The sequence below is a fragment of the Leptidea sinapis genome, chromosome 22 (assembly GCF_905404315.1).
Source record: "Leptidea sinapis chromosome 22, ilLepSina1.1, whole genome shotgun sequence".
In the NCBI taxonomy this organism is placed as follows: domain Eukaryota; kingdom Metazoa; phylum Arthropoda; class Insecta; order Lepidoptera; family Pieridae; genus Leptidea; species Leptidea sinapis.
Window position 1 is genome coordinate 1,774,773 of NC_066286.1, and position 12,084 is coordinate 1,786,856.

At 35.3% G+C, this 12,084-nt stretch overlaps 1 protein-coding gene across 1 annotated transcript in view; it reads right to left on the reverse strand.

Moving 5' to 3' along the window:
* Nucleotides 1-4,454, reverse strand: part of LOC126970959 (uncharacterized) — a 42,432-nt gene extending 37,978 nt beyond the window's left edge. The window contains exon 1 of the mRNA XM_050817102.1: nt 4,315-4,454. The gene's annotated coding sequence lies outside the window, so the exon portion shown is untranslated. The remainder of the gene's footprint in view (nt 1-4,314) is intronic.
* Between the last annotated feature and the right edge of the window lie 7,630 nt (nt 4,455-12,084).

A 12,084-nucleotide genomic window follows, 5' to 3' on the forward strand; every position in this document is an offset into this window, starting at 1 on the left:
TACCAAATTTCAAGTCTCTACGCCTAATGGTTCCCAAGATATCGTGATGAGTGACTATATAGGTACGTGGAAATCTCTTATATAAATCTCGTATATACTAGCTGATCCAGAAAACGTTGTATTGCCGATATTAAAATCGCGATACAAAATTAACTGTTGATCGTAGATGGATGAAAATTTGAAGTTGTATTTTTTAATGCTGAATCATAAACAAACAAATTTAAAAGAAAATGTCAAAAATATAAAAAAATAAAATTCGTATAACATTTAGGGGGATGAAAAATAGATGTTGTCCGATTCTCAGACCTACCCAATATGCTCTCAAAATTTCATGAGAATCGGTCAAGCCGTTTCGGAGGAGTTCAAAGTTTAACACCATGACACGAGAATTTTATATATTAGATTTACGATAAACCATGGTTGCTTGTCGAATCGAGCCGTGGTATGTTGTCATGACAATCATAAAAATCGCGTATTCATCGAATAAATCATAATAGCTAGACATATTATAGGGTCAATAACATGGACTTACAATATACTATCGTATAAAGAAAGGGTGCGAGAAAAAATAACATCTCTAATTGATATTCAGCAAGACATAAAAGATAATAAGACAGCGAAGTTAATGTTAATGTAACTGATTTAAATTGAAGTAAAAAGAAGTCAGTCATGCTTGGCATTAGATCCTTACACAAATAAAAGAAAAACAAAATTATATGAACGATGCGGGACTCATGACACGAGAATTTTGTATATTAGAAGATAATAAGTGATGATCAATGACGTATTTATAGAAAGTCATTGATGCCTCGTGTAGAGGCGAAACACGTGTCGAATTGTTTAAAGACAAATATTGGCGGAATTAACACTAAAGAAAACTCAAATCATTTGGATGGATTATATCACTAATCCCTTTTGTCTTTTATGTTTCATATATTATTGCATGAAGCACTACCACATGAGTAACTAACTCATATTACACTACTGACATAATACCATTATTTGACAATAATTCTTGTAGTTCCCCCTCAATCCGCGAATATTAAGGTGAGCACATACTACGCGCGGCAGCCACGCGAGCCCATGTTCGACCCGAGTTGACGTTCAATAGCCGCGCGAGCCAATATCTTTTAATATATAAATTTTTTAGTACTAAGCTAAAAAACAATAATTTAAATTATTATACCAACGTTAGCAATTTTCTTTTCTTACTTAGCACAAACACATACACACACATCCATACACTCACATATTTCCATACACACACATACACGCAAATTTATTTTATTTTTATTTTGTACTATTATAGGGGAAGAGACTGGACCCCACGACACAGGGAATCCTAGTGTGAGGCCAGAATACTTGTAAAATTAAAGTTACTTACTTTAAACCAACGTATACTTTGTAACAGATATTTTGTAAATCTATGTAACTAATATGGTACTGCAATAAATAATTCTTATTCTATTCTCATATAATTCTTCTGTACGTGTGTTGACAGTGAACTCCTCCTAAGCGGCTGGACCGATTTTGATGATTTTTTTTTGTGTTCCACTGAATTTGAGAATGGTTTAGATTTCGAGATCTCAATTCAGTCCATATATAATTCTCCTGCCCATGTGTATGTATATTAGTGAACTCCACCTAATAACCGACCTTTTCAAATTTAAGACGTCTGTCGGGTCCGCTGGTGCTGATATAAATTTACTAGAACACGATTGCCGCGCGCGCCAAGCGATCCAACTTGAACTTATCTAAAATAACTGTAAGAATTAACAAGTGTTAATTCTTGTAAACTAAATTAACAATAATTTTACCATTTCTGGCACATGGAGGCTACTATACTTGTCTACAATACCTTTTTCGAGTACCAGTCCATTTTTACGTATTCGCACGCGAGATCATTCACCAAAACTACAACCATACACATTACATTACCAGTAAATTTTGATTTAGAAGAGTGGCAATGAGTTTATTGCTACTTCTTGTATTGTTAACTTTTACAAAAATATTATTATAACTTATAGATTTAATTACTTTTGATCGTCACTATAAATATTTCTTTTAAATTACTGAATCCACCATATACCAGGAAAAATAAGTTGGATATTTTGTAAATTTTTGATAACTTTTAGGATGCAAAAAATTAAATTTCTTAAAAATCATGCATATATCCTATTGCTGCGCGAGCCAATATGTTTATATAAATTTAGTCGAACGCGATTGCCGTGCAACCGTGCCGCTGTTATTTTAACATTTCTGCCTGCAATACCTATTTCTAGTATCAAAACATTCCATTTTTACGTATTCGCCGCGCGAGATTATCCTCCAAAACTACAAACGTCCCAACTGCGCGCGAGCGAACGACGGAAGTTCCTTTGATGCAGTATCAAAAGCCGACGGCAAGCAATTCACCCGGCAACACATTCAAGCGCGGCAAAGCTCGCGTCACGCGCGCGCCGCGTCATTTGTACACACCTTTAGTTGATCGTGATTACATACGTTCTTCTTGGGTTACGTGTCCAGAGGTTAACTGGTCCAAGATAATGGATTATATATGTATTTATGCATGTCTCAGTATTTATATTGTCTTGAATATATCTTTATCTGGTACCCGTATAGGCTATGCTCAATTTGTCGAGTGTTATTATTATTATTAGAAACAAAAAAAGCCAAATGGGCAAAAACACGACAGAGTGATGTCATTAAAACGAAACAGCAGCCTAGCGAAATTATCTAAGAAAAAAGCGATTCACTCGATTGTATGAAACGTGCAGTCATTGGTACATTGACAGATGATGGATGTAATCTTGTAAAAAAAAGAAGATAAACCGAAATCCACTACGTTTTATGCAACTGTTCGCTTTCAAAATTAGCCGGATTGTATTTCGTCGCCAATTCAGTACTGTATTTACTACTATTTCAAACTTATGTCCAATAACGGCACGTTTCATAAACCTAAAATTCAATAACTAAAAACTAAATTTAAATTTTTACTTAGGCAGTCCCCTATCTTATAACGAAGTATTTACATCCTCTTTGCAAAACAGACAGACAGGCAGACATTGTCGACGGGAAGACAACATTAAAGCATTTCAATTCCAGTGACTAAGATCAAACAAAGATTAAAGATCGTAAAGTGCAAAAAATCTGGCCTATACTAAATTGACAGTTAAACAATAATTGCCGGGTTTCAAACAGATCAATTGTAGCATCAAGTTGCTCGTATTGTAGTCAAAGTAATTTGTAAAGTAATGAACCTGTAAATTTTGAGTTAAAAGAGCGGCAATGAGTTTTAGCTACTTCTTGTGTAGTTAATTGTTTATACAAATTATTATTATAACTTATAGATTTAACTACTTCAGCGGTTTTGAATCGTCACTATAAATATTTCTTTCAAATTACGGAATCCATCATATATGGGAAAAAGTAGAGTTCGTGAGATACTAATAAAAACGTTAACAGTCACTCTTTTTAGCGTTTTAAATATCAAATACTTATATAAGTTAGTTGTAAACACTCTAAGTTAAAATATGCTTATATAAAGGTAATAAAATACTTAAGATTTTATTTAAAATTAAAGATTGTAAATAAAGTCTAAAGTTTAATATATTTTTATCGATTGATCCAATTCTATCCGTGTGAAATCGGGGCGAATGTCTTTTCAATTATAAAATAATCTAAACGCAGTATCGAGTATATTGATTCCCGTCACTCGTCAGTACAAGAAGTCGAGTTGAGTCGAGAGGCCTTACCACCTGAGAGGCGTGAGCAGACTATTTCGAAACTCCGACCAAAGCAGACGTTCCTTCTCAGAAATTAGAATTCACCAGAATTGGATTTAAAAACATTCAAGAGATAATTCGAATAAAACAATAACACGTCTTACAAGCATTAAATAGAGAGTTATAATATGACGATGAGTTATATTATCTTTTTTTAACTTATAATTTTGTTTCTTGATTTTAACATTAGAATTTTCTAGATCGCATTGTATTAAATATTGAAATAAGAATGAAGCCTGTGTGCCTACTTATTATCTTTTAATTGTCTCTGGTAACTCAACATATGTGTACATAAACGACATTTTATGACTATAGATCATTCAGACATCATTTGTAATTCCGTTGTTGCAAGCCCGAACTCCAAGTTATTGTGCCTACTGTATCTAAAATGATAAAATCGCCATTTGCATTTTACTGTTCACATCACGCGGCGCTACACGAGAACGACGGCCGTACAGTGCGAACGCTTGAAGCAAAATGACGGAAGTCAACTGTCAAGCATAATTATATGTTTTAGAACTATATTTACCCAGCATACACGTTGAATTAAGCAGCTGTTTTCACTTGCACATCAACACTTACAATAGTATTAGTTTATTAATATGAAATCTCTAAAAACACTGAATACATTTTTTATCTTTGAAGAAATACGGAGTCACGAATACGTCGACGTTCGAAAACAAAATGGCGTTTTCTAACATTTCTCAGCTTGTGGGGAGTTGCGCGACCGTTTACAATAAGCGTGACTGAGACGGACTATGTCTGTTCTCTTCTAATACTGCGTGACGTAGCAGGCCGTGGCTTTAGGTCTTTGTAAATAAGTTATTTTTTAAGGTTCTTGTTATTCTGTCGCTGATTATAGACGTGCTCGGACGAATGCCTTTAGTTGGCGCTTAAAATTTAGAAATTACCGTTACGTAATAGTAGCATTTGGTTTTAACTTCCAGGTCAAGGGCCTATACACGAATATGTAAGATTATCAACAGTTCTTTTTATTAGTCTAGACTGTTCGTAGTATGTATTGATTATTACGTAATTAAATAAGTTGGGACTTGGGATAGTGTAGGTATAATATTATAATTATAATAGTCTCGTGTAGATAAAAAAATGACAAAATGATATGGGAAGAATATGCTACTAAATTTATTAATATTATTTAACCCGTAATAGACAAGTTTATTTGGTTATTTTTTAGGTTAACAGAACGTTGTGATTCAGCGTTGTAATTACCATTGGTTCTCGAATCTCAATTTCTCTGATTTCCGATATAAGTAGTTTCATAGCGGGAATTATGTTGTAAGTCTTTATATTGCTAAATTTATTGTATTTTTTAAATTGCAGTGTTTAGTTTTTGCTGAGTAGTGAGTAGGTATCTACAGATTATACATTTATAAGTAGGTATAAGTTTTATCCTGCATAAGTTGTCTGTTTGTGGTAGATATTGATTACGAAGTATACCTACCTATACTAAAGTAATTACTTATATATTTTATAAGTGTTACATAAGCACTTACACACCTATATTCATGTCACTATTTTATATAAGTCTTGTTATTATTAGAAGTAATTTACTAATATTACATGTCTCTTATAACAGTAATAAGCCTATTTTGTAATTTCAATAATATAATCCCGCCATCTACTTCGAAACAACATAAAAACTCCCGCAATCCGAAAATCCATTCTATATAGGTAACTACATATTCGTCTGTACCTACTTACTTATTACTCATAGATTAGAATACCTCGCATACAAGAGCTGTTTTACGTAAAGTTTTTTATATTTATGATGATGACTCATTTTTTATTTTGATTTAAGTTGAAACCTTCCTTTGCGTAAGAATTGCAAAACACATACATAATTTTATATAACCTACGTACCTACTTAAAAGAACTGTATCGTATGATCTGAGGATTTTTGTTTATAATAGGTAGGGTTGCGAAATTTTCTAAATGAAGTAGAGTACATATGAAGTAGAGAACCATACTCTTTTTAAAGTATGATTGGCAACCCTAGATGTAGATAATGATAAAGAAAAAACATATTTATTAATATGTTATAAAATTGAACTTGTTGTTGTTGCTATATTTACTAAAAAGATTCGAGTAAAGAAAAAATTAAATTATCTCTACATGGCCAATAATGGATAACAAATTCACATTAATAATCGTACATATAAATAAATAATCTTTTTGTGTGTTATATTTGTATATTTTTTCACAAGTAGTTCTTGACATTATTCGAAAATCTTACGTGGTATTTACTGACGATATACTCGATAAGATTGGTTTTAATATCTTACGGAACACCCAAATAACGAGCCGAATTGGTTCTCTTACCCACAAGTTACGTGGAGACATTTAGACTTATTGGCACAGAATCTATCCCTACTAATATTATAAATGTCAAATGTTAGTTTGTTTGTGACGCTTTTACGCCGGAGATGCTGAACCGATTGTAATGAAATTTGATACAGCGATAGACTAGAGCATGGGAAAGGACATAGGCTACATTTTTTCCCGGATAAATTCATGGCTCCCGCGGGATTTGTGAAGAACTGAAATTCACGTAAATGGGCTATAACTATACCAATATTAGGTTTTGTTTGCCATAGCATTCTTCCTCGAAATTAGATTCATATAATATGTTATATAACGGGAGCAAAAACGGGAACAGGAACTGGAATAGGATATGAGATAATCTTAATTCTAAACTTGCTTATTATTTTTAAAAACCCTTGATCTACGCGGGCATCAGCTAGTATCTTTCATAGAATTTATAGACTTTTTTATATTGTGTGCTCAATTAATGCGGTTTCAGTTCTGAATGAGTTACGTAAGGCCGGGTCCACAAATAACTAACAACGGAGAAAGAAATCTTGGAACGAAAAAAATGTAGAGTACTTATGTGAAGCGAGTCGAGTAAAAGAAAAGGGTATGTGTACAAAGATGGATAATTAGTATTCATTACTCTATATTATGAAACAAGATAAAAAAAAAGCTGTTGACTTTTCAACACATTATCTGTTTTTCATTACCACAATAATATTTTGGAATCCGTCGAATTTAGAACGTTCGTTTAAGTGTCACGATGAATCGAGAAATGAGAACCAATAGTAGGGTAAATCTATTTTTAGCACGCTGAATGTTGAACGTACTAGCAGAACGGAATCGATTTTAAATCCGTGGGTTCGGGACCGCTACGTTATACAACACTTTCGGCAAATTTTTGGGCTGCCAGCAAAAGAGTCCCTGATGCTGGTAGCCCAAATTAGCTTTTTAGCCTAACTGAGGGAGTTCGAGTAAATTCAGCATGTAGGGATCTCTCTACTGTATGGGGATATTGAAAGCGAGTATGTCTTAATTTCCTTGGTGTATGGTCTAACCCATTTGGTTGAGTCCCCACGCGACTCCCAGACGTGGATGCCAAATGCTGTCCTTCTTGGATCTTCTGCTGTTGCAGACCTACCAGGTCTCCGTCGACACCCCTTTGGGACGTCCGATGATATCCTGGTCAGGAGTGTAGCACCGATCAGACGTACACGTCCAAGAACACAAGTGACCCGCCGCGTATGTCACTACAGGTCAGTTGATAGGGGGTAGGATGCGTTTTGCAACTCCTGAGCAGCACTACACTGTAAAGTTTTCAAGGAGTTTTCTTCAACGTACTACAACGCTGCTGAATGAACTTCCTTGTGCGGTGTTTTCGGGACGATACGACATGAGTACCTTAAAAAAAAACACCTTCCTTAAAGGCCCGCAACGCTCCTGTGATTCCTCTGGTGTTGCAAGAGAATGTGTGCGGTGGTGATCACCTAACACCATGTGACCGAGTAGTAGGCATTATAAGCTTGTCTGTTCCTGGTGTTAACATTATGGTTATGACAGTTTCTAGCAAATTCACTTATGTGCCTATGAACATACATTACATTATCAAGAATATTATATTGAGAAGCAACAGTCAAGATATTAATTTCTTTGAATTTTGCTCTCAATGATTCTTTAGGACCTAGGTTATAAATAGCGCGAATAGCCCTCTTCTGCAGCACAAATATTGTATTAATATCGCCAGCATTGCCCCATAGCAATATACCATAGGACATAATACTATGGAAATAACTAAAGTATACTAGTCTAGCCGTATCTATATCAGTTAATTGTCTATTTTTTTAGGTAGTGGATTTCAGCTATCTCCGTTTTTTACAAGATTATAGCCGTCATCTGTCAATCTATCAATGACTCCATGTTTCATACAATCGAGTGAATCGCTTTTTTCTTAGAGTTTCACTAGGCTGGAGTGTATTCACAGAACAGGTAAAAGACAAACTGTTCTGTGCGTGTATTAGCCTAAACTCTACAAACATGGTGGTCGGATTTGGTACGGCCTCGCACCAATTGGTCCGGCGTCGTAGTCGGTACGGTCCGGATGGTTATAGTAATACGTTTGTGCGACATACCATTGAATATGGTCACATACCAGACCTCGTCTTAGGGTTCGGCCGAACCAAATCCGATCATGTTCTTAGACTCGACATAATAAATAAAATATAACGCCTTATGCTAAAAGTAATATGTTTGACGATAGGAAATCTGGCGTCGACAACAATTATGAGACAGGCGCAAAGGAAAACACCTTAGATCACACTAGATTTTCTTTCATCCGGAATTAGTTACAGGAGGCCTTCACTTTTGTCAAGTTGCAAGATGTTCCGTATTCAAATTTACACCAAAACCGGTGTCTAAATCTAAAAGACATTAACAAAATATATATAAAATATATTACGGTTTTTACTATAAAATCAAGCATCATTAGACAATTATCAGTGAGAGACTCCTTTACACCGGATGCCTGCTTGATCACGGCGCCTATTTCTGCCGTGAAGCAGTAATGTGTAAGCATTACTGTGTTTCGGTCTGAAGGGCGCTGTAGGTAGTGAAATTACTGGGCAAATGAGAAGGAGGCAAACTTGAGAACTTATGTCTCAAGGTGACGAGCGCAGTTGTAGTTTCGTTCAGAATTTTTGGGTTTTTCAAGAATCCTGACGTCCTGCTCGTCTCGTCCTTTTCATAAAAAAAAAAAACCTAAGCATAACTGAAATTCTTTTTCAACGATACTAATCGGAATAATAGACTGTATTTTTAATGCTTTGGAAATCAAAATCATCCACGAAAGCTGTACGTTATGACGTTCGGTTGTAAAATTAGTGTTATCTTGAACTGATGTAAATACTAACGACATTTGTGTTTGAAGAGTCGACGTAACCAGGTGTCTGGTATGAAAATTTGTTATGTTTTAAAAGTGATAAACCTCACTTTGAGGATTAATACTCAAATAGAATTTGAAAATCAATTTCCTAATATGCATTTATTGGGGTTTAACAAGTTATCAACTGTACAGTAGATGAAGCCACAACCTGAGAGTTGATCACAAGCTACAAGATTTTATGACGATATGTCACTCGAACAGTTAGCTCAGTTCTGTGCGAGTGGCACGGAACTCAAGAGGGTTCGAGTCCCACATCGTTCATAAAATTTTGTTTTCAAATTTTAACCAAATTTTATTTAAATCGCTAGACAGCGAGATTTAAACACTATTGATTTTGTCCGTAGAGGCGATTACAATGAAGGTGTTATGCCTTGGCAATCAAGATTGATTTGGTAAGGACCTACTGCAATGTAATGTGTGTATCACCTTTATACACCTATCCACACACTCATCGCTCCGACTAGTATTTAAGTAGTTGCATAGAGTAATAAAGGAGCATACAATCGCAGTCAGACTTATCATTTAATAGCCTAACGTCCAACATCGCATGGCGACCCTGCCAGTGTGCCTGTCGGCGGCGCGGCACTGCGCAGATGGTATTGTAGTACGAGTAAAGTGCAGTTAAAATGACTAAATATATTTTATTTAATGCCCTATAGAGCCTTCAGTTAAGTGTTTTCATATAATGTAGAAATTACATACTGCATTGTTTTCATATGATATATCATTTTTTGTTTTGTTCGAAAACTTGTAGTACAAAAATAAGCTTTATAATATATAAACCTCCAACTTCTTAACGTTCGGATCGCAATATAAGTGGAGTTAACACCAATTTTACACTCCGGACAGGCACAGAAATGCGGACAATAAAAAGGTTTTAACTTATAATATATAAACGATTACAAATATCATACCTTTTTCTCTTATCATAGATTCTTTAATTTCAAGACCGGGTTGATATACCAGTGGGAGGCTCCTTTGCATAGGATGCCGGCTCGATTATGAATTCCACAACGGCGCCGTTTTCTGCCGTGAAGCAGTAATGTGTAAGCATTATTGTTTCGGTCTGAAGCGCGCCGTATCTAGTGAAATTACTGGGCAAATAACACTTAACTTCTTATGAAATCGAAAAGAACGAAAAAGAATTATAAAGGAATAAATTTTGAGAAAATAAATGCCTTTTATGCCTCTAGGTGACGACCGCAATTCGCCACCACAATTTCAGGATTTTTGGGTTTTCCAAGAATCCTGCATCATGTTGAAGACTATCTTTCTACAACTACTCGTTCCAAACAACTTTGTGGAATCAATTACCGGCTGCAGTTGTCCCGAACCGATACGACTTAGGAATCTAAGCTTTAGACTTAAGAGCAACCTTGACTACACAACCTCGCGGTCAATAGTTCCGTTTGACGAAATGAAAATATTATAAAAAAGGTTTATTTCTTTCGTAACACAAACTTAATTTCACAATAAAATCAATCATCACATATTTATTTTACTTTGCAGAATTTCAACTAATCAATTGTCTTTTTAATGGAAAAGGAGGACAAACGAGCGTACGGGTCACCTGGTGTTAAATGATCACCGCCGCCCACATTGTCTTCCAACACCAGAGCGTTGCCTGCCTTTAAGGAAGGTGTACGCGCTTTTTTTAAGGTACCCATGTCATATCTTCCCGGAAACACCGCACAAGGAAGTTCATTCCACAGCTTTGTGGTACGTGAAAACTCCTTGAAAACCGCACTGTGGAGGACCGCCACACATCCAGATGGTGGGGATATCTAAATATGTAGCGTAATCCTAAACATTGCTGTGCTCTATGTTATGTTCTATATCGTCCATAAGTCATATCATAGACATCCCATGTAACAAACATTATAGAAGAGGAGCCCAAGCGGATTTATTCGAGCGTGTCAGAATAACATAAGGGGCAAACTTGCACCTTGTGAAGTACTCCCACCATATCTGAGCCCTGTATTTAGGGTCGAACGTCTAGAACAGCTAATCAGATAAGTAAAAAAATACGATCGTTAGAAAAAATCGAGCGCGTCAGATTGAGGTAGGTTAATATTATGCAGTAAAGTGTGGATTTCAATAATCTTACAATTTGCCCATATTATAAGGTAATCGGAGTCACAGTTTCACACCGTCAGGTTAAGGGAATTCCTCCACATAATTGTCAGATTATGGGTTAGGATGACAAGGACATTATGATGAACCGACTGTATAATAATCTGTGCGCTTGAGTATTTTGTGGTTACGATTGTGTTGTCTTTTGAATGGCAGCTACAATAGGGTTCACTTAACATCTCGTCTTATTGATGCATTGTATAAAATTATTTTCCTATTTTCTACCCCTTTCAATGGCAAGCCCTACCATGCAAACCGGCAGATTAATATTTTTCTGCTATCAAAAACACGTGCGGCGCATACACTATAAATATCTGAAGCGCTTGAGTATTTTTCTCTCTTCTTGAGTAGTTTTTTTTAACATTATTGTTGTGTACTTCAAATTCACTAAAACTCGCAGATAACCACGACTCTCGAGTAAATCCCTATTTAGCTCTTGGGCTGCTACCACATGTATATTGTCATTATTTTATCAACTGTTTGTCACTTTGTCCGGCTATCCAGTACCCGGGAGATAACAATGAAATTTGCTACTAAATCCATCCTATAATTTAAATGGCGCTTATCTGGTAGAGTCTATATAACACAATTTAAACATTGTGAAACAAATTATGAAGATAAGAAGCAAGTAGCCTATTCGTAACTTTACTTGTACATTGTGAAAGAGTCCCTTAGAGTTTTACGACTTTTCTATCTTCGAACAATATTGAGATTGATATTCAGATTTGATTGACGGATGACACAGAAATCTGGATTCTAAAGAACCTTAAATTATAAATTAAAAGCAACGTTATGCTTTTATATTGGCAGCTGGATTTTTTTTAATAATTCTTTTTTTGAGCTAGCCTGCTAAAGTATTGTAAAATAAAATTGTTAGAGCGAGGGTAGGTTAAAAAATAA